The sequence below is a fragment of the Apodemus sylvaticus genome, chromosome 11, assembly GCF_947179515.1.
Source record: "Apodemus sylvaticus chromosome 11, mApoSyl1.1, whole genome shotgun sequence".
In the NCBI taxonomy this organism is placed as follows: Eukaryota; Metazoa; Chordata; class Mammalia; order Rodentia; family Muridae; genus Apodemus; species Apodemus sylvaticus.
The window spans coordinates 44,512,516-44,535,863 of record NC_067482.1 but is presented as its reverse complement, the minus strand read 5'-3'; the positions used below and the strand labels follow the sequence as shown (position 1 = coordinate 44,535,863).

The 23,348-nt window shown below is 44.2% G+C and overlaps 1 protein-coding gene across 6 annotated transcripts in view; it reads left to right on the top strand.

Moving 5' to 3' along the window:
• Positions 1-6,434: 6,434 nt before the first annotated feature.
• The window catches only part of N4bp2 (NEDD4 binding protein 2), a 66,577-nt gene continuing 49,663 nt past the window's right edge, over positions 6,435-23,348 (top strand). For 4 of the 6 annotated variants that reach the window (XM_052199516.1, XM_052199515.1, XM_052199513.1 and 1 more), the window contains exons 1-2: positions 6,435-6,518; positions 18,461-18,539. The gene's annotated coding sequence lies outside the window, so the exon portion shown is untranslated. Of the gene's footprint in view, positions 6,519-18,460; positions 18,540-20,965; positions 21,147-23,348 lie in introns of all 6 variants that reach the window. The other 2 variants (XM_052199514.1, XM_052199512.1) reach the window with 1 other exon arrangement.

Genomic DNA, 23,348 nt, shown 5'->3' with positions numbered 1-23,348 from the left:
CTTAGAAAATGGGAAAACTGAACTCCAGCTAATAAAAACTTGCTACAAGATTGAGTCTTGTAGGGCTGTAGGAACTCCGTTCAACCCTTCAGGGCTCAGATGCCAAACCTGAATTTCTCTGACTCAATAATGTAGAAAAAAAAATCAGTTGAAAATTTTGTTGCACGAATCCATAGGTTTTCCTGATATTGCTCATAGAACAACTTGTAAACGAGACACCTGATTTGTTATAAGACCCTAACACAGATTGCTTATTTTATCACCCACCTGAGACACTCTTTGTCTTGTAGGGAAATCTTCACGGAAGGCTTAGTCATAGACTACTGTCTGATTGGCGGGAAGCTGGAGCAGGGTGGTAGGATCAGGGAGAGCAAATGATCAAAACTGAGCACGGCCATCTCAGTAATAGGGATACAATTCCTAAGAAATGCTGGTTTTTTTTCTTTACTTTCTTTTGAGACATACTCTTATAGCTCGCTGGTCTCAAATTTGATGTACAGGCTAGCCCTGGACTCTTGATCTTCCTGCCTCTGCCTCTCAAGTGCAAGGATTACACATGGTGAGCTGATTCTTTTCTGCTGATCTTATCTTTCCTGAGGGTTGAGCTGAAGTGGTGCACGTGCTGTGTCTTCCTACCTCTTCACGGATTCCTCTTGAGGGGAAAGAGAGAGGCTTACCAAACTGACAGACCCTGGATAGATTCCTAGGCTGACAGCCTAGGGCTGCTACTCTGAGCTCTTCTTTCTCTTGAGTCAGTCTGCTCTCAGAGTACACATTTCCTCCAGGGTGCCGGACAGCTTCTCCATCCTCCAGAGTTAGTATTTAGGGTTATTGTCATTCTGTGGTAATCTCTGTGATGGTCATTCCTGGTTAACAAGCTGTCTGCATCTGAGATGAACTTCCACCCAGAAATAGAAGGACGGACACACCTGTGATCCAGATCTTGAGGCTGGAAGACACAGGCTATGAGCTGGATCTTGAGGCACAGTGGCCATGAAAACCTTTGGCAGTGGTGGCGCACACCTTTAATCTCAGCACTTGGGAGGCAGAGGCAGGCGGATTTCTGAGTTTGAGGCCATCGAGGCTGGTCTACAGGACAGCCAGGGCTACACAAGAGAAACCCTGTCCCAGAAAAAACAAACAAACAAACAAACAAACAAACAAACAACAAAAACAAAAAAAAGGAAAAGAAAACTTTAGGCCCAGGCAACCTAGCACAGGCCTTAATTCTAGGAGACAAAGGCAAACAATCTCTGAGTTCAAGGCCAGGCTGAGTCAGAGTAAGTTCCAAGTGCAGGCGTGGTGGTGCAGGCATGGTGGTGCACACCATTAATCTGGGCCGTCCCTTCTGCTGGAGGCCTACAAAAGGGCAATGGAGGAAGGAAAGCTCTTCTCTCTCTCTGCCTGCACTTAGCCGTCAGCACATCCGTTGGAACCCGCTGCTCCAGGATTCCAGCTTACACAGACGGCCAGCTCAAACACCCAGCTTCATGGGATTGAGTGACTACTAGACTCTTGGACTTCCCGTTCCCAGCTTGCCCATTGTTGGGTTTGTTGGACTGCAGACTCTGTCATTCCAATACATCCCCTTAACATAGAGACATTTCCTAAGTTCTATGACTCTCAAGAACCCTAATACAGCCTATTTTATCACCATTTATTTTAGTTTCCTTATTATTTCTACATATTTTCTCATAACTTTGAGAAAAGCTGGCACAGCAGTCAGGGTCATGCTTCTGAGAGGAGAGAGACATACTGAGTTTAGTTTTGTCCATGAAAACTTCACTCATGTCATGCTTACTCCTTATTGGTAAGTTATCCATCTGGCTGGGTGGGGTGCTTTGCACCCGGGACCCCAACACTCAAGGGGCAGAGATACAGGAACAGGAATTCCAGGCCTGCTCGGGTTAATAATTATTGAGAACTTATCTCAAAATGAAGACAAAAACACGGGGCTGGATGTGAGGGATGGCTCATTCTTGGAGGACTACTTATTGCTTTTCAGAGGTGACCTGGGTCATGTCTGGTGGTTCACAGAACAGTGACTCTGGTTCCTGAGACTCCAACACCAGCTTCAGTCCTGCAAGTACCTGACATAGATGAACAAGCAAAAAAATATATCTTAAAAATAAAAGAAACAAGAATAAACAAAATCTCTTCTGGTAGATGTTCTCTGTTGCAGTAGTTGATTAATCTACTTTAATCTTCTCTGAGTTCCTCACTACCTGGCCCAATGCTCTGGATTCCTGAATCTCACACACACACACACACACACACACACACACACACACACTCACACTCACACACAACTTCCATATTGCTAATGCCTCCCCTCCAATATTCTTTTTTGTTTTTGGATTTTTTGGTTTTTTCGAGACAAGGTTTCTCTGTATAGCCCTGACTGTCCTGGAACTCACTCTGTAGACCAGGCTGGCCTCCAACTCAGAAATCTGCCTGCCTCTGCCTCCCAGAGTGCTGGGATTACAGGTGTGTGCCACCACCGCCCGGTTTCCCCTCCAATATTCTTGATTACTTACTAAATTCTATATTCCATCTTTGTTACCCCAGATCCAATTTGGGGATGGGGGTCCTTGGGGCTGCTCTCCCCTGGTTCTTACATGATTGGTACACCTCTCTTCCTTCAACTGGCAATTCTGTTTCTTCCTCAGTCCCCTTACCCTGAAATCCTAAAGTCCCCCTTTGTCTCCCTGCCCAGCCATTGGCAATTTTATTTGCCAATCAGAACCAGCTGGGGACAGGGACCCTCAGTGCCTCACATGTGGGATTCTAGGGCAATTTTGGGAACTCATAATGCAAGCATTAAACCAAATCCACAATAGTTCTCTACTGCTTAGGAAATTTGTTTTGGTTTTTCTTTTTCTTTTTTTACTTTGCTCTATGTAGTGTGTGTGTGTGTGTGTGTATACAGAACCAAAATTGATGTTGGGCTAGCCTGGACCTGCAGATGCTGGGTACTGGGATCAGTCACAGAGGGATGCCACATCTTCCCAGCTTTTTTATATAGATTCCAGGAACCTGAACTACATTTTTTCACACTGGCAACTCAAAGAAGCCTCTCTTTACTGAATTTTCAAAGTCAATTGGTTTCATCATACACAGTCTTTCTGATTTGTATGTGTGTACATGCATGTTTGTGGCTAGAAGCTGACTGACACAAGGTATCTTCATTCTTGTCACTTTACATATTAAGCAATTTACTTGAAAACACAGCCAGTCTAGCTAGCTGATTTGCAGGAGATCTCCACCTTCCAAGGGTTCTGATCACAGGGAGGTACACTTACCATTTACACACTACTTGGGGGATTTGAAATCTGGCCCTCACACTTTCAAGGCAAACACGTCATCTGATGGATTGCACATATCTGCAACCCTGAACATCTTAAGTGTTAATACCTGCTTTTTATAGATGAGTAATTGTAGGAAATTACACTTTCTGCATGATTGAGCCCACTGATATCTGTAATTTGAGTTTCTAGCATGCGTTCATAACTTATCACAGAATAGATTATGAGTGTCACCTGAAAGATGTAACTGAGCTTGGAGTACTGAAGCAATGCTGAGGGCACAGAACACCACTGTGTGGTAAGGACATCTGATACAATCCACTGAACCGTGTTTACTTAGGTAACCGCAGTGGCACCTACTAGCACATTTCCACGGGACTTGTTTAGTTTTTGTAATCCCAGGCTTCAACAGTCTGCTCTTGTGTCACTAAGGAGAGAAGCAGATGGATTTTCTTTTGATTTGCCATCCCTGTCATAGGGCGTGTTTATTCCATCTTTAACACAGCACACTGCTTATTTTGTACAAGTTTTGTACAAGTTTCTGGGTTTGGCAGTGAGGACTACAAGGCTGAGCAGGAAACAACCTATCTTTCCAGGAGTTGGTAACCCAGGAAGAGAGATCATACATATGTAAAAACTATCATTAAGCAGAGTAAGGCAGAGGAAAATAAAGGTGTCACAGATTACTTTTTGTTGCAATGAAATCATACTTAGGCTCCAAATGCAAATATAAACAAACAGGTTTAGAATTTATACATTAAATATATTCCAAACGTTCCAAAAATGTTTACAAATCACTATTTCCTTAAGGGCCAGTTTCTTAACTAAAATTTAAATAGTCACCTCATTATTAAAAGTATTAGCTGGTAGCATTTTGCCATTCTTCATATTCATCTGGTATCTTAAATACTACTTTCACACAATTAATTATAACCAATTATACTGAAGTGAACTGGAAGACTGCAGAGGTGGAGTAGCCCCCATGTCCAGATATTCAGATTCTTACATGTCTCCTTTGAAATTCCAGGACCTAAGCTCGAAAGAGAATGAATGTGATAAACAATCCATTTATTCCAATGCTGTCTCCTCCTTTGAAAGATGTGCTGTACTTTTCCTATTGGCTTAGAATGTGAGCCAATAAGGAAAGAGGAGTCCTTGTAACTATTCAGAAAGCAAGCCAGGCTTTGTGAACACTGGTAAAGATGGTGGCTTTGTTCTTTACATCTGTGAGAATTTTATGGGGATATTTTTCTTTTGACATAGTAAGCAAAAATAATTCAGACTGGGTGGTGTTGTGCCTTGAAATATATTCTCTAATGTTTAAGAATCCCTTTTTTATTATTCAGACTTAAGATGTGATAAATCCTTAACAGATGTTCAAAAGAAATTCAAGAACTTAAATACAAGTTTTTATTATCATGCTGAACATATTTCAGGTGAACAAAATTAATATAAATTTACTAGGTTTGAAGTCTATAATTACTAAGTTTCTTTCATTTCAAAAGTGGCTATATTACAGTTATTAGCCTCCTAATAGCTGCTTAGAAACAGATTAATGTTAGGTTTTCAGCAGTAGCTACTTGCACTTGGGATTTTGGATTATTACATTTCTTTTGTTTACCATATTTAGAATAAGCCTTACTAAAGGTGTTTATATAGTATATCTTTTTAAATACTGAAACTCAACAGATTTCTAAAAAGATAAAAAAATGGAATTTCTGTGTGGTAGATTTCATCAGAAAATTTATTTGCTTAAATACATTAGTTTCTAGAAAAAGCCCACTAGAACATTTTCTCATTGGGTGTGAAAGTGTTCAGACCTGATCTAAAGGGATTTTTTTTTTCACTTGTATTCTTTCCAAATCTACATTCACTTTAAGTAATTGGCATAACAATTGGCAGATAATCTGTTTCTCTAATGTAGATGAATACCTAATCAAGTGGTTATTTTACTACAGCAGTGTGTGTGTGTGTGTGGGGGGGGGCAGAGAAAGAATACAAAGTAATTGCAAAGAGAGAGGAAACTCCGGGAGAAAACAGACACCAAAACAAAAACAAAACAAAACTGAAACCCCGAAACTACCAGTAGCATCATTAATCAGAAGGCTAGGGTGAGGCACTTTTGTACTCTGATCGCTTCATGTCAGGACAGAACAAATTAAAACAGGGAAGTCAGAGTCCAACAGGAAAACATGGAGCGAGTTTAGGGGACGGGCTAATAATCCCGGATCGTTAACAGGGAAGGGAACACTGTTGCTTTTTCTTGGCACCTGAAAACTCCAGCTCCACACTGGCAAAGGCCGCAGCTCTTTTGGGCTCAGGCCAGCGAGTTCCGACCGCACGTTGGCGGCGCGGGCTGAGTCCCGGCAGCCTGCGTCCGGGTTGCTGGGGCCGCGGGCCCTTTGTTCCCGCGGGGCGCCGCCGCCCGTCCGCCCCGAGTGAGCGGCCCCCGTGGGGGACAGCGCGGGGCCCATCGCCTCGCCCCGCCGACCTCGCAGCTGCAGTCCCGCCCGCCCGCCCCAGCTCCTAGTTCCTCCCTCGCTGCCCCGGGCCAGAACGACCTTGTTTTGCTTTTCGGGCTCGGGAGAGAGGTGAGGGCTTGACCCGGCCGCGGCTCACCGGGGCGCTTACACGGGCGGCAGTAGGGAGCCCCGCGTCCGCACGAAGGGACCCGCGCCAGCCTTTCCCCGGAGCCCTCGGGGGAGAGCGACGGGCCGCAAGCTTCCGGGAGAGCCTCGGGTGGCCGAGGGTCCCAGGCTGCGCCTCCCGCCAGGCCCGGGACTCACTTCTCTTAACGGAGCCGGCGAGGCGCCAGCAGCGGTGGGCTCGGGTCTCCGGGCCGGCGCATCCTGGAGAGCCCGGGGTGGGGGTGCGGAGCGGCAGAGGTCGCGGCCCCGGGGCGGGGGCGGAGACCCACCTGGCTACGTGGCAGCCATTGCAGCGGCCGCGAGACCCCTCCCCACGCGGCCGCCCACCCGCCCTCTCGCGGCGGGCTCCTGCGCGGCTGCTCTTCCCCGGTCGGACGGAGAGCGGCAGTGTGTCCTCGCTCCGCACGCTCGCTGCGTCTCCCCCCCGCGGACACAGCTGCTCGCCAGCCCCGCGCCGCGCCGCTCCGCGCCGGAGAGCGTAGTGGCGGCGGCGGGAAAGGGTTGCGGACCCGCGGCGCTCACTCGACGACACGGCCCGGGCCTCGACGCCCCGCTCCCGCAGCAGGTAAAGGTGGACGGTGGAGAGGCAGGCGGCGGGACCCGGGGAGAAGGGGACGGGCGAGGAAAAGAGCAGGGGGGAATCCCGGGAGCGCGGAGTCCCAGAGGAGGAGGGCCCGAGGCGGGCGGCGAGAGACGCGGCAGCCCGGGCAGGCGCGGGCCGGGCGCCGGGCGGAAGGGGAGTGAGGCGTCGCGGGAGGCGGGCCCTGGCGCGGGGCCCGAGGCCGAGCGAAGGCGGGCGCCACGGCAGCTTCCCCGGCCTCCAGCGCCTGGCGGGCCTCCAGGCCCCGACACACCCCTCCCGCCCCCGGACTCTCCGGGTGCCTTCCCGCCCCGACTTGACCTCGCACCAGTGTGAGCGCCCCGCCGTTTCCCAGGCCGAGCCTTGTGGGAACTTGGGCCGCCTGCCCGGGCTCGTAGTGTTAGTAGAGCTGTTTATTTACTCACTTCCAAACCACACGCACGCTCCCTCCACACCGGCAGGCTTGCCTCCCTCGGGGCGTGTGCGCCTGCGACCCTCGCCCCTTCCCATCCATAACTTTCCCTCGTGCTCTCCGAAAACCGGGCTTCGAGAGAGTGAGCCAGACCGGGAGCAGAGTTTTATCCCTCTTGCGCTTTTGGTTACAACACTTTCTTTATTTCCCCCCAAAAAGAGAGCGGGAAGAATTTTTTCTTTTTTTAGGTCGATGCCAGATCGGAGGCAGAGCCGGCTGGCTTTAGGGAATCCTTCCGCTCATGGCTTTAGGAGTAGGAGGTGATTTTGCTGCACCGACAGGTTTGTACACACTCTTGCCATGCAGTGGTTGTAACGTCTCCCTCCGTAGCACAGGTTTGACTTGAGAAGGATTGGATGCTTTTTCTACTTGGTATCTCCGAGCCAATCAGCAAGCGCGGCTTGCCTGGAGACTGGTTAACTCAGAAAAGGTGGGGATTGGTTGAGCCCCTAGGAAAAAATCCCGGAGACAACCTGGCCTTTTAGAAAACAATGACTGATCTGCAGCTGCCTCTCCGCTCCCAGTTAATTTCTTTTAATACATTATTACCCTTTGATAGCAATATTTGCCTTTTCATCCTTAAAAAAAAAAACCAATCACTTCCACCGTCGGCTTTCAAATTAACTCTCAGATACAACTCATTCGAACTCCTTTGGTTCAGTTCTTACAGAAATAATTCTTATGTTTATTAAGAAACATAAACATGCGTTTTTGTGTGTTGATAAGTGTGGGTCGGGTTTTTTTTCAGCCGATTTTTTTTTTTTTTTGTTAAAGGTCAGTCAATTTTCAGTTACTATGCCAACGTATTATTTAAATGTTCTGTGGAGATGGGGGTGTGTGTGTGCTACAGAGGTGGAGATATTGGGAAGAATTAGAAAGAAATGGCTGCTGCTTTTCTGTAGAGAGACAATGACTTAGTTAAGGAGGAAACAAAACAAAACAAAAAACCAAATCAAAACAGCAGCAGCAGCAGCAGCAACAACAACAACCACCCCAACCTGGAAAGCAGTAACAGACCTCCCTTCCCTGCAGATCAGTGTACTGTACTCAGACTGAGCTTTCTGTTCACCTGTTGGCTTTAGTCGCTGTCAAATGGCAGTACTGAATAGAACAGCGTGCTTAAGTCATGGTAAAGGCATTTATCTTACAAACAATTAGAGGCTAACTCCTATCAACGTAGGTGTGCTTTAAAAATACATTTGTCTTTTAAAATGCCATGATTTAATCCTGTTTATCCGTGTGTGTGTGTGTGTGTGTGTGTGTGTGTGTGTGTGTGTGAGATATACAAAGGAAACTTTATTTTTTCCGAGGTATGGTCTCCATATGTATTCCTGGTTGGCCTCAATTCAGATATCCACCTGCCTCTGCTTCTCAAGTGTTTTAAAGGTATGATTAACTATATCCAGCAGAGCCCTTTATTAATCAGTTTGCATTTTAGAAGTGCGTGCCTGCCTATCCTCTTCCCTTCCCTTCAGCTTTTCATACACAGAGTCATGTAAGTCTGAGGCAGAGCCAGCTCTCAGGCTGGCAGTGGGTGTCCACGCAGATCCGTTAGGTTCCCTTTAGGGTAGTTTATATAGAAGTTGAGATTGAAGTTCTCTTGATACTCCTCTTTGCAGATTAATACATTTTTATTCATCTGCATGGTAATGACATCACACACTTACTGATGCCCAGCCTGTTTTAAGCACTTTAGTATTCCTTTAGTGTTTAATTTGCTTCACTCTGAAATTTGCACTCACTGTTGTCAGCTTTGTTTTACAGATAAGAAGAGATTGAGAAATATTCAAGTAGCTAAAAGTCACCCAAGCGAAGTATACATGAGATTCAGGAAAACCTATATTTTTATGATCTAAACCTCCCTCCCTCTCCCTCTCTCCTCCACTCTTCCTTAAAGATTTATTTATTTTATGTATGTGAGCACACTGTCGCTGTCTTCAGACATACCAGAAGAGGTTATCAGATCCCATTACAGATGGTTGTGCGTCACCATGTGGCTGCTGGGAGTTGAACTCGACCTCTGGAAGAGCAGTCTGTGCTCCTAACCACTGAGCTATCTCTCCAGTCCCAAACCTCTCTCTCAATATATTTCCATGGCCCTTTTTAGTTTTTGTTCTTTTTTTTTCTCTTTTGAGATAGGGTCTGACTATATAGGCTGCCCTGAACTCTATGTAGACCATCATGCTGGCCCCAGACTCATATAGAAGTCCCTTTGCCTCTACCTCCCAAATGAGTATACACTCCACCATATCTGGCCTTCTGATACCGGGAGAATGACTCCATTTTCAAAAATGTGTTCAGCCCATCAGTTACATAAGATATTATTCCTATTTTATGTGCCAGTATAAAAAATTACTCCAAGTGAGCTGATTGTAGGGTCAGCACCAACATGCACATGGATGTACATGGATGTACACATGGATGTACATGGATGTACACATGGATGTACATGGACGAACTGTGACTGCTGGATTCTCACCTGGACGCTTTTCCTTCTGGTAATTTAGTTTTCTTATATGTAAGGATGTATACTTTTTAAAACGATGAAGGATTTTGGTTATTGGATTTGCTTGTATCTGCTGGCCTTTCCTTCCTGAGGCCTCCAGCCTAGCATAGGTTTTGTGACTTGAGAAGGAAGGCCACAGAAATGCTGGGAACACCTTTCCTTCTCATCCCACAGCTCGGAGCTCATTGCCTTCCAGGGATTATTGGTGCTCCTAGACAGCAGTTAATTGGCTCTCTGAACACACATAACTTAACATCGTAAAAGAACGCTTCATTGATTCCTATGAGTTATTACACTGATAAGTCAGCTGGATTCTTATGATTACTAATTGGTAGAATTACCGGTCAGAAGTTGCACATTGTTCTTACTGAAGCTGGTTCACTAAAAGTCCCCAGACTGCCCCCGCCAGCCTCTGCCCCCGCCAGCCTCTGCCCCTGCCAGCCTCTGTTCTTGGTGTGGATTGTCAGCTCCAGCTCTGCTTCCCCCTGGACTTGGCATCCAGGCCCGCATTGACCTTGAGTTCATGATGTGGCAGAGGATGGTTCTAGGCCTGGCTCCTGATAAAAAGTGCAGAGTATTGAATGTACCTGCCAAAGTCCAATAGATGACAACTACAGCGAGAAGTCTGAAGCTTAGAAATACTTCTGTTTCAGAACCTTTATTGTGGCAGCTCTGGCTTGTAATCTCAGGATTTGGGAAGCGGAGGCAGGAAGACTGTTGCAAATAAACTCAGGGTGGATCTGGGCTATTGGTTATGTAATGAGTTCCAGGCAAGTCTGAGCTAGAAATCCTACCTCAAAAAGTCAAAAAAGGGGGTTAGAGAGATGCCTCTGCAGTTAGGAGCACTGTCTCTTTCCAGAGGACCTGGGTTCCATTTCCAACACCCACATGGTTGCTGACTGCTGTCTGTAAGTCTGGTCTCAGGAAATCCAACATCCTCCTCTTGTCTCCATAGTTACCAAGTGTATGTGTGGTACACGCACATGAATGCAGGAAAAACATCCATACACATTTTTTAAAAAAGTGGATAGAAGGATGGATGGAGGGAGAAAGGCAATAAATAGATTATCAAAAAAATTGATACAGTTGCCCTGTACATTGCCCTGGATATCCAGCTGGCCTCTAGCTCACAAATATCCCTCTGCCTCTGCCTCCCAAGTGCAGGCATTAAAGGTCCAGTATCCTTAATCCATATATTTTAGGAAGGATATTTAATAAGTATTTCTGCTAATTAAATTTAAGAATGAGTTTGGGAGATTGGGGATAGAACTTAATTTTTTGTTTGTTTCAAAGTGGGCACTAAACCCTCTTTTCTAGGTGGGCATGGTATCTCATTTCTGTAATCCTAGTACCGGGAAGGCAGGGGCTGGGGGGGGGGGTCGGGACTGGGGGTGCGGGTGTCACTACACATCCAAGCCGGTCTAGTCTAGTGATTTCCAGGTCAGCTGGGGCTCTATAGTAAGATCCTGTCTCAAAACAAAAACAAATCACCACCCCCCATCCTAAACCCAAACAACAATAAAACCCCACCAAAAATCTTGTCTTGAATTTCTGAGTCTGCCTGGAATTCCTTCCATTCTGACCCTCTTTCCCCTGGACCTTCAGCGTTGGGATGTAGGTGGCAGCTGCTGTAAAGTCGTCGGCATTCTTTCCTGTGCACTTACCCCTGACTGAGTCCCAGTCTCCATAGACTAGGGATCTCCGGAAGGCTGGTGTTGAGTCTTAGCATTCTGGCTGAATGTCATTTCCAGCACCCTAGAGCAGTGGTTCTCTGCTGTCCTAATGCTGCGACCCTTTAATACAGCTCCTCAAGGTGGGACAACTACCAGCCCTAAGATGATGTTTGTTGCTTCTTTGTAACTGTGATTTTGTTATATATTTGTTTGTGATAATGTGAATATCTGATATTTATGCAGGCTTTCTGATATGTGATCCCTGTGAAAGGGTTATTCAACCCCAGAGGGATTACCACCTACAGGTTGAGAATGGCTGCACTAGAACAATTGGGATATTAAATAACTTTTGGTGTTGATGATAGATACTTGATTTAAAAAGGTATTTTGTGCTGTCAGCACATAATGTTCTGATAATTTTGTAAATTGTTAGCCCAGGAATTTTTTCTGGTAACTGGGCATCTGTTTTAATGACATGCCCATTTGGATAGTTTTTGTTTTTTTTTTTTTTTGGTTTTTCAAGGCAGGGTTTCTCTGTGTGTAACCCCTCTGTAGACCAGGCTGGCCTCAAACTCAGAAATCCGCCTGCCTCTGTCTCCCAGTTGCTGGGATTAAAGGCGTGTACCACCACTGCCCGGCCCATTTGGATATTCTTTCTGATAATTCAGAATCTTCATATTCCAAAACTAGTTATCATCAACTGTCCCATCCTCAAACCAAAAAGTACACAGGGCTCTCCCTTTTGCATCGTTTTTCCTGGAAAGATAAAACTAGGTAGTGCATGTGCTTATACTGCTTGGCAGTACATAGGCCATTCCTGTGTTCCTTCCCATTTTACTTGTAATGGGTGACTGAGCCTCACTGGATTATTTCTCACACACATCTCTTGGATGTGTTTGCTGTCCTTAGTGTTGCCATTGCAGTCCACTGTTGGCATGGCCGCAGCGCGGTTGCTCTAATAGCCTCCTCACTGCTCGTCCAGGGCCTTTAGTCTTTCCTTCCGTATAATTTGACTTCAACTTTACTTCCGTATAATTTGACTTCAACTTTACTTCGTCCTCCTGTGCCTTCCCCCTTCCTCAGTGAGCTAGTCTTCGAGATTTGCATTTCTTCTTTAACATGCCCAGTTCTTTAAATCTAGGCAGTCTTAGAGAAACCTCTGGCTGTCTTGAGTGCCTCTTTACTTCCATGGCTACCTGTACTTTGTTTGCTAAGTCATACTTGTTTGCCATGTCTCAAGTGTGGGCGATATTCTACTAAAAATCTTTTGACACGAAACTGGGTTACTCAAGCCGTGTGTTTCCTTAGTACTCTGTGTTCTCATAATAATCACACTAATTGCTTTCTTATTCGTCATTTTACCATGTACCTTTTAAGGTATAACAAAGTGTCTGAAAAATATGATCTGGTTTGCATTGAAGCATAATAAAAAGGCAATTAAATTGTAATTTGGGAGTTTACTTAGAAGAGAAAGAACAGAGATATTGGATTTGATAGATGAAAAATTTCTAAGCCTGAATGAAAAACATTCTTTGACATCTAATTTCTATCTTTTCAGTTTTCTTGTTATTGGGGCATTTTGGAGTGAAGTGGCCTGTGTGGGTGGGTGGGATGTTGTTGGCTCATATGACAATATAATAGAAACTGTATGATGGAGGTAGTCACGAGGGTGGGAATTTGACCATAGGCAAATTTCCTGTACATAGAGCACATCCGGGCCTCATTCCTCTTTCTGCTAAGGATAGGACGTCGTTCCCATCAGCACAGGCTCATCTATTAGAGTTTCATGTTAGTGCCTCTCTGTGTTATTTGATGACATTTTAGCCTGGGTTCTCTTAATGGGAAAGAGACCCCTGATGGAGCAAGGGATGGGGAAGGAGTTCTGGGTGGGTACAAAGGCTATCATTGCTATCCATAGTGTCTTGTATGATTTTGCAATGGTTCTTGTAGGTACTTTATTTGTGGGAAAGAGATTATAGAACTGAATATTGCAGGTGCTGAGATGGTAAATCTTTTTTGTTTTTTTGGTTTGTTTGTTTGTTTGTTTTTGAGACAGGGTTTCTCTGTATAGCCTTGGCTGTCCTGGAACTCGCTCTGTAGACCAGGCTGGCCTTGAACTCAGAAATCTGCCTGCCTCTGCCTCCCAAGTGCTGGGATTACAGGCGTGCGCCACCAGTGCCTGGCTCATAAGGCTTTCATAATAGTCTAAAGTGAATTCAAAGGTGCTAAGGTAAAGGTATACCCAGAATGCAATGGGAGTTGAGTTGAAATCAGACTTCGGGATTGTGGGTGACATTTTTTTTTTTTTTTTTGGTTTTTAGTTTTTTTCAAGACAGGGTTTCTCTGTGTAGCCCTGGCTGTCCTGGAACTCACTCTGTAGACCAGGCTGCCCTCGAACTCAGAAATCTGCCTGCCTCTGCCTCCTCAAGGGCTGGGATTATAGGCGTGCGCTCCACCACCACTGCCGCCCGGCTACAGTTGACGGAGCTCGGGAATATTGCTTCGGTGTGATGTAGGGCATGCGAGCTGAGCAGGCATGGCTCAGAGATGCGTTATGCTGACTTCCCTCCTTTCAGAAGCACCTGATGGATGCCGTTGGAGTAGAGAGAAGTGAAGTATAGGAAGAAGATGCTGTTAAGTCGAGGGACCAGGTCGCCATTGAAAGTCCTTGAATGTATTACCAAGGGAATGGACCATGATTCTGAAAACCATAGAGTTAAGACAGATTTTTTTTAAAACTATTTTATTAGCCGGGTGGTGGTGGTGCACGCCTGTAATCCCAGCACTCTAGGAGGCAGAGGCAGGCGGATTTCTGAGTTCGAGGCCAGCCTGGTCTACAGAGTGAGTTTCAGGACAGCCAGGGCTATACAGAGAAACCCTATTTTCAAAAAATCAAATCCAAAAAACCCTGTTTTATTTATTTTATGTATATGAGTATACTGTAGCTGTCTTCAGACACACCACAAGAGGGCATCAGATCCCATGACAGATGGTTGTGAGCCACCATGTGGGTGCTGGGATTTGAACTCAGGACCTCTGGAAGAGCAGTCAGTGCTCTTAACTGCTGAGCTATCTCCCCAGCCCAAAAGATTTTTTTCTTTTTAACATTGATGCACACTGGAATAGCCATGTGGCAGTGTGTCAGGCATTTTACTCTTGGATTTTGGAGAGAATTCCATAATAGAGTCAGTTACATTGCTGTTGAAATCATGAGCTTGGGTGAACCTAGAAAAGGTGAGTAGAACAAAGGCTGGTTATGTGACAGCCCAGGAGGAACAGTGACATGAGATAAGTGACAGAAGGTGAATGAGGCTGAGGGTGCCAGCTAGAGAAACCCAGTGGGAGTCCTTGCTGTCCCCTGGGGATGCATTCCAAGATCCTAAACGCAAGCTGGGAACTGCGAATAGTACCAGACCTTGCATGTATTATGTTTACCTTTTTTCTTCCCTCCATATTTATTAAAAGTTGACATGTACAAAGCACTGTATTGGTGCTTCGGTCTGTATACAATATGCTTTGTTTTCATGATGTCCAAGTCTAATTAGAAAATACATAATAGATGAATAAAAAGAAAGGGGCCAGTAAGGTGGTTTAGGGGGTAACAGCACTTCGTGCCAAGGTTGACAAGGAGTTTAACACCAGATCCTGTGTGATAGAAAGAAAGAATAGATTGCTGCTGCCAGTTGTCTTCTGACCCACATGTACAGCATCGCCTGCACATGCTCACACACATGCATCACACATCACATGAAATAAATAGAAAAAAATCTCAAGGAGGAGAAGAAAAGTTAGAGATAGGGCTTGAAGGTGATGGTGGAGGAAATAGAGATATGTCAGTATGAGAGAAGACAAGGTAAAATGATGGCGTCAGAGAGGGTCACAGTCAGTGTAAGGAATCAGGATTATGTCTGCCAAATATGTGGCTCTGGCAACTGTATTTATGGGATGGAGGGACTTTATGAGATTAAGAATATTATTGAGTATAGAGATGTAAATATGCATCGTGAAACAAACGTAGAGATGGTTTTAGATATATAGCACATCAAGACTCTTAACTGGAGGCAGGTGTTGTGGAATGCAATTCTAGCAAATTGGGCTGTGGAGGCAGGAAGATCATCTCTGCTACAAGCAGAGTTTAGGCCAGCCTGAACTCTGTAAAGTGTTGTCATGGGGAGAGGAGAGGGAATCAGAGTAGATAACTGACTGGAAATATGTTGAATAGCACATAGAAAATTCTGGGTTCAGTCCTCAGTACCACTAAAAATAAAAACAAACAAAAACCTAAGTTGGGGTATAAATATAGATACCCAGGATGAAATAATAATACTATTTTAAGAAAAGAGGACTTGGACTGGGGGTCTGGCTTTAAGGTAGAATACTTCCTAGCATATTTGCCCCTGTATCTATAAACACTATGATAAAGTGTAATTTACCGGACTGGAGAAATGGCTCAGTGTTTTACGATCTTCCAGAGGTCCTGAGTTTCAATTCCCAGCAACTACGTGGTGGCTCACAACCATCTGATGCCCTTTTCTGGTGTGTCTGAAGACAGCTACATTGCACTCATATAAATAAATCTTTTTTTTTTGTTTTGTTTTGTTTTTCAAGACAGGGTTTCTCTGAGTAGCCTTGGCCATATAAATAAATCTTTAAAAAAGTGTAACTTATGAATACAGTAGGAGATGACAATAGCGAATAGTTAATAGGAAATGGTGGACAGTACTAGCAATATACTGTAATAAAAGTTAGATGCATGTGGTCTCAGATTATACTGTTGTGTCTATAGAGACAGCTCAATGGCCCTGCTCTTCTGGAGAACCTAGGTTCAATTCCCAGCACTCACACGGCAGCTCCCAACTGTAACTCCAGTTCCAGGAGATTCAGTGCCCTTGTTGGTCCTCTGTGGACACCAGACATGCATGTGGCACACAAACATAATAATAAACATAAAAACATTTGTATTTATTAAAAAACTATTGAAGGAGTATACGCATACGTGTTTTGTGATATGAGGTCACACAGTCACAGGGACCTTATAAGATGAAGTGAGGAAGTTGTTGCTCTTGACGAAGCAGCAGGTTGCTTTGTTCCCTGAATGTGGAAGAGCTGGTCATACGCACATATGAATATATATATATATACGAGACAGAGTCTTGCTATGTAGCTCTGACTTGTCTTGGAATCTATTTTTGAGCAGTTTGGATTTAAACTTGCAGTGATCTACTGGTGTAGTGTCATCTCTGGCTTCCGGAGGACTGTTGTGAGCAGGGAGGAGGACTTATTACATTTGACTCGTTTCTAAGGTTTTGTCTGGCCCGGTTGCTGTGGGCTTATGGTGAGGCATGGCATCACATTGGCTGGAGTTTGGGGTAGAATGTGATTGCTCATTTCATCTCAGTAGGAGACAGAAAGAGACAGGGGCTAGAGACAACATACCCTTTATATGCCATGCTTCCATTGAGTTGCTTTCTAAAGTTCCTACCAAAATAGCCCCAGCCGGGGACCAACCCTTCAACATATAAACCCTCGGGGGCATATTTTCTATTCAGAGCCCAGTAGTGCTCCTTGTAAGGTTTTAAGTTTCATTGGTTCTGGGGATCAAATTTAGGCCTTGTTCTACCACTAAGTCCTTTGAAATAAGGTTATGGTAATAGTACCGGAAATAAACCTATCACCCTGTCATGTTTACTCCTCTCCTTCCTTTTCTTTGATAAAGATTTGAGAGAGTGTCTCACCATGTAGCTCAGTCTGGCCTCAAACTTGCTGTGAACCCCAAGCTGGTCTCAGACTTTTGCCACTCTGCCTTAGCTCCTGTGTGTTGGAGTTACAGGCAGGAACCACTACACCTGGTTATATAATGGCAATTTTTATTAACACTTCACCTAATAATGATTTTTAATATTGATTTGTGATTTTAGTTTTAGTTTTTTAAATCATTTATTTGTGAAGTAAAAATGAGATTCAGAATTAAAATAGGCTGGAGAGATGGCTCCATTCTTAAGAGTACTTACTGCTCTTGCAGAGGACCTGGGTTCTATTTACAATACCAACATGGCAGTTTATAACCATTTACAACTTTAGTTTTAGGGGATCTGATGCCCTCTTCTGGCGTCTGTGGACACCAGGCATGTATGTAGTGAACAGACATACATGTAGGAAAAACACTCATACATGCATACATAAAAAAAAAAAAAAGAACGGGCGGTGGTGGTGCATACCTTTAATCCCTGCACTTTGGAGGCAGAGGCAGGCAGATTTCTGAGTTCGAGGCCAGCCTGGTCTACAGATTGAATTCCAGCACAGCCAGGGCTACACAGAAAAACCCTGTCTCAAAAAAACCAAAAACAAACAAACAAAAAACAATTAAAAAAAAAAAACCCCAAAAAAGAACTTAAAAGCAAATTTGATTTTTTTTTTGTTTTTGTTTTTTGGATTTGTTTTTTTTCCGAGACAGGGTTTCTCTGTATAGCCCTGGCTGTCCTGGAACTCACTCTGTAGACCAGGCTGGCCTCGAACTCAGAAATCCGTCTGCCTCTGCCTCCCAGAGTGCTGGGATTACAGGCGTGCGCCACCACCGCCCAGCTGCAAATTTGATTTTTAAAGGTAAAAACTGGAACACATTAAAAAATTGATTTGTTTTAATTTTGTTTTCAATCTCTTGGCTTATGTAAAGATAATAGCTAGCTAGGCAAGTCATGAATAGGCTTAGGGCGCAGGTTGGACTATGGACTAGGGTAGAAGGGGTGTCAGAGAAGGAAACTCAAGGTCTTGGATGCAGCATGGGGAAAGGGTAATCAATACCATTATCTGGTCTAAGGAACAGTCCAAATCAAACTCAAACAAGCAAAATGTTTGATCGCGTTTTTAACTCGATTCTCTGTTATAGTATCCTACTTACAATAAATGCTTAGTTTTTGTCTTTTATTAAAAATATTTTCAAACTGTAGTGGTCACTTACAGTAGTGTCAAATGAAGTCTTTCTTTTTTTTCAGTAGCTTTCAACTAACAATATCATGTACTCCTAAATGTTTAATCTATTTAAGATTTTTATTGGTTTAAAATTATAATTTGAGGCCTGGGCATGGTGGCACACACATGCCTTTAATCCTAGCACTTGGGAGGCAGAGGCAGGTGGATCTCTGTGAGTTCCAGGCTAGTCTAGTCAACAGTAAGTCTCAGGGCTACATAGTGAGACCCCATGCCCCCAAAAGATTGTCATCTGATTTAACTGTGCCTTATAAGTATATTTAACATTGTGTTTTATTATATTTTCTAGTAAGAAGACTGCCGTAGAGTCGCAGACGACCATCTGAGTCCTTCCTAAGTACATGGGTAGTGTCAATGCCAACCAGACAGTAAGTACTACTGAGATTGTAGTGGGGGGATATTTTACACATAGGTTTTCAAACTTTGATTTACATATCTGAGTGATTAAAATTAAAATCATGAGAAAGCAGGTCTCATATTTATTCCTAGGTATTTGGAAGAGCTGGTGTTATGAACATTGGTGTGTGGAGCATTGATAGTGACAGCTTAACTATTGGTACCATAGTTTTTCCATTTAGTGACTGTTTTAGTCTCTCCTTAAGACCACCCACCCCTTGGCTATTTGAGAGAGGGTTTCTCTGTCTAGCCCTGGCTGTCCTGGACTTCTCTTTGTACACCCAAGATCTGCCTGCCTGGCTCTGCCTCCTGAGTGTCGGGGTCAAGGCCCCTCCTGGCACGTCACTTCTTTATTTTTTATATTTTATATGCTAGCCATCTATACATTTTTCATGTGTCTTTTTATGCGTGGAACCATGTGAACAGTTTCAGGGTATGATCCATGCTCTCAAAAAAACATTGTTATTTTCAGTTCAGGTTTCATTGCTGTGAAGAGACACCATGACCAAGGCAACTCTTATAAAGGCTAACATTTAATTGGAGGCTGGCTTACAGTTTAGAGATTCAGTCCATTATGGTCATAGCTGGAAGCATGGTAGCATATGGGATAGCATGAGACCGAGCTGAGACTTGTACATCTTGCAGAGAGCAGAGGGGGATGGAATTCCACACTGAGTGGAGCTTGCCCATAAGCGACGTCAGTGCTTGCCCCACACAGTGACATACTTCTTCCAGTAAGGCCATGCCTACTCCAGTAAGGCCACACCTTCTGATAGTGGCCCTCCTCATGGGCCAAACATTCAAATACATGAGTTCACAGGGCCATTCCTATTCAAACCACAGACATGGTGGTCAAGGAGATGAACATCTGTCGATGAAACCGAAAGTTGCCTTTTGAGTGGATACCTGTAGGTGTATTCCCCCCAACTGTTTTATTTGGATTCTTTTATCTACACCTCCCTTCCAACCCTTATCTACCCTAATCTTTTCCAAGTCCCCCCAGCACTAGGTAGGAGAGAAAGATGGTTAGAGAGGAAAGGGGCTGTCGGTCCCTTTAAACTACTTCTGCTGAATAAGGGCATTTGAGTTCCTTGGGTCAAGTCTGATCTACATAGTCAGGATTTCTCCAACTTCTTATCAAACTACAGCCACAGAGACCAGCAGTAGCTTCCTCCTCCTTCTTCAGAACTCCTCAGAATTAAACTGTCTGTAGCTGGTAGAATCAATCACACCCCTCTCAGTGCACAAAAATAGTCAGCTGCTGTGGATAATCTGAAGCAGCCCCATAGCCTACACCTGGGATTAAAACAAAAACATGCTTACATAACACAACTGGGTTTTTACAGAAACCCAAATCTCCCTCTGGTTACCCTGGTCAGTCAGTCACCTTCTCCAGGTTCTGCCCAAGTGGTGTAGGAAGCATGGTGCCCTCTGCTGCTTGGTACACAGCCCCTTTCCAGTGTTCAAGATGAAGAGCTGTGCCAGCGCTGGGTATCGAGCTAGCTACTCTGGGTCCTATGGGACAGTGACCGGGAAGACTAATCATGTCTAAATCATGTCTAAATATATTTATTGCAGAGAATACAGGTTAGTGAGCGAACAATGGAGGGGCCTGAGGTAGGCAAGATGGATATTACAGTAAGTAGGGAAGGATGTGAAGATGCCAGACTGCAGAGACCCGAGCAAGAGCTGCTCAACCGCTGCCTTTACCTGACAGGGCAGGCGGCTCAGCTCTGCTGTCTCCAGAACTCCTTCTCTTCAGTGGCTGCATAATACTTAAAGGGTACTGCTGTTGCCGTAATATAACTGTTCTGTTTTCCACTGAGATTCAAGGGGTCTTCACTTATTAATTATTGTAGTTTTATAGTATATATGTTAAAGATAATTGGTTTCTTTTCTATAAATCGTGTCTGTTTTGGTGACTTTGTCTTGGTGTCTCTATGAGACTTTAGTATCTGTCTTTTTTTTTTTTTTTTTTTGGTTTTTCGAGACAGGGTTTCTCTGTGTAGCCCTGGCTGTCCTAGAACTCACTTTGTAGACCAGGCTGGCCTCGAACTCAGAAATCCGCCTGCCTCTGCCTCCTAAGTGCTGGAATTAAAGGCATGCGCCACCACCACCCAGCATTTCTGTCTTATCTTTATCATCTGGTACATGTGTTTTTTTGGAAAGGATTTGCCTGGTAGCCCAGGTTGGATTTGAGTTCACAAGCTTGCCTTAGCTTCTTTGAGTCCTGGGATTCTGAGGTTGCAGATATATGTCATATAGTATGCTTGAAATGAACTTTTACATGATTTAATCTTAAAGGTTGGGTTGCATAGATGGCTCAACCTTAAAGGCTAGGCTCACAACCAAAAATACTAAAAAAAAAAAAAAAATTATATTCTCTTTTTTTTCCAAGACAGGATCTCATTGTGTATCCCTGGCTGTCCTGGAACTTAACTATGCTCGAAGAGGCTGGCCTCGAACCCTCCGAGATCTACCTGCCTCTACCTCCTGCGTGCTGGGGTTATAGGCATGTGCCACCATGCCACTGACCTTCTGAGCCTCCTTCTTCCATCTCCTGAGTGCTGGGATTAAAGGTATGTGCCACAACCCCGGGTGAATCTGTGATCCTCCTGCCACTACCTCCCTAGAGCTGGGGTTGCAGGCACATGTCACTGCACCGGTTGGAGTGCCAGGCCTCGAGACGCATCATGCACATCAAGTATTGAGTGCTAGGTGAGCACTCTGTCAACCCAGCTACATCCCGAGTCCAGTGCTTTAGCTCCTTAAAACCATTAAAAAAGGGATATCTGAGAGCATGGTATAGGATGATGCAAGACAAGTTCAAGGCCAGCTTCCTCTGTAGAGCAAGCTCAGGCTAACCAAGTTGATTATTAAGGTACAGGTTTTGGGGATGGTTATGAAATTATGTTTATAGCATTATTAATAATTGTTTATTTGATCCAATCTTTTCACATTTTCTCTTAGTATGTTTAACTTTATCTGCCCTTATTTTCTGAATCATTTTAGAATATATTCTCTTATTTAACATAGGTCTGTATGCAGAGATTTAAGAGGCTTTCATGGAGAAGGATGACACAAGATTAGATGCTAATGAGTTAAATATAAATCACTTATAGTACAAAAATGAGACTGTAAATTGGATACATAAAGAAATTGAGATGTTTAGCTGTGTTTTTATGCACTGGAATTTCCCAACTGTATTAAAGATTGTTTGGACACTTGTTACATGATATATGATGTCTTTCACGTCACCACACATCTGGACATAAAGCAGGAAAAGAGACAGTTTGTAACCTGGGGAGGGTTAGAGGGAAGTTAAGATTTACTTTTGGCTGGGCAGTGGTGGCACATGCCTGTAATCCCAGCACTCTGGGAGGCAGAGGCAGGTGGGTTTCTGAGTTGGAGGCCAGCCTGATCTACAAAGTGAGTTCCAGGACAGCCAGGGCTATACAGAGAAATGCTGTCTCCAGAGGGGGGTTGGGAGGGACAAACCAAAGCAAAAAAAAGATTTACTTTTTTGGGGGGGGGGGGAAAGATTTACTTTTATAGTGCTAGGTGTGGTGGCACACACCTTTAATCCCAGCACTAAGGAGGCAGAGGCACCTGGATCTCTGTGAGTTCAAGGCCAGCCTGGTCTACAAAGCCAGGGCTTGCTTGTCACATGGAGAAACCCTGTCTAACAAAACAAACAAAAAAATTTGCTTTGCTTTTGTATGAGATAATAGTAATTTTCCCCCCTGATTCTGAAAAATGCAGATATTATATTTGGAAAATATAAAAGTGTATTCAGTAGTAGAGACTTGCTTAGCTCTAGTTCTTAGGGTCTAGGCTCAATTTCTGGTTGGTCTCTCTCTTTCTCTCTTTCTCTGTATGTGAAGCATTTAAAGATTTACTTTAGATGTTCCTTGCTGTGTTGCCAATGCTGGTCTTGAACATCTTTCTCTACTTAAGCAGTCTTTGTGCTTTGTGTCCACAGTAACCTGGACTAAACCCTCACACATTGACCTCAAAACAGTTTTTACTGACTGCCTATCTTAGTCACTGTCCTACTGTTGTGAAGAAACACCATGGCCAAGACAACTCTTATCAAAGAAAACATTCAGTTGAGTCTTGCTTGCAGTTTGAGAGCCTTAGTCCATTATGGTAGGGAGCATGTGTGTAGCTAGTGGGAATCACAGTGGTGTATCTCTTGAAAAGTAGTCTTGATGGTTCCTCAAAGGGTTAAATGGTTATATGACTTAAGAGTTCCATCTGAGAGATATGACAACGTGTCTACTTAAAGTTCGCTTAGGAGTGTTTAGAATCGGCCTGGAGAGATGGCTCAGTGCTTAGGAGTGAAGCACCCACATGATGGCTCCCAACTGTCCGTAACTCCAGTTCCAGGGGTCCAGTGTCCTCTTCTGGCCTTCTTGGGCATTGTGCACATGTGGTGCACTTACATTTAAGCAGGCAAAATACTCATGCATATAAGATGAAATAAATATTTAAAAAAGAATGATTACAGTAAGATTATTATAATAAAAGTAAATATTAAATTTTCCATTATTTGGAAAGTTGTTTAATAATGATGTGTTGGTACCATAGCTTTCTGGTTAGTAACAAAGTGAATGAAGTGTTGCCACAGGCTATATCTTAGTCTGAAAAGGTTCAGTGAAGCAAAGCAAACACCAGGGATAAAAAGCCTCATTGAATGGTTCGATTACACAGAGGCCGAGTAGGCCCTCTGCAGACAGCGGCTGTGTGGTGCCAGGGATGAGGGGAAGGATGGGGATGAA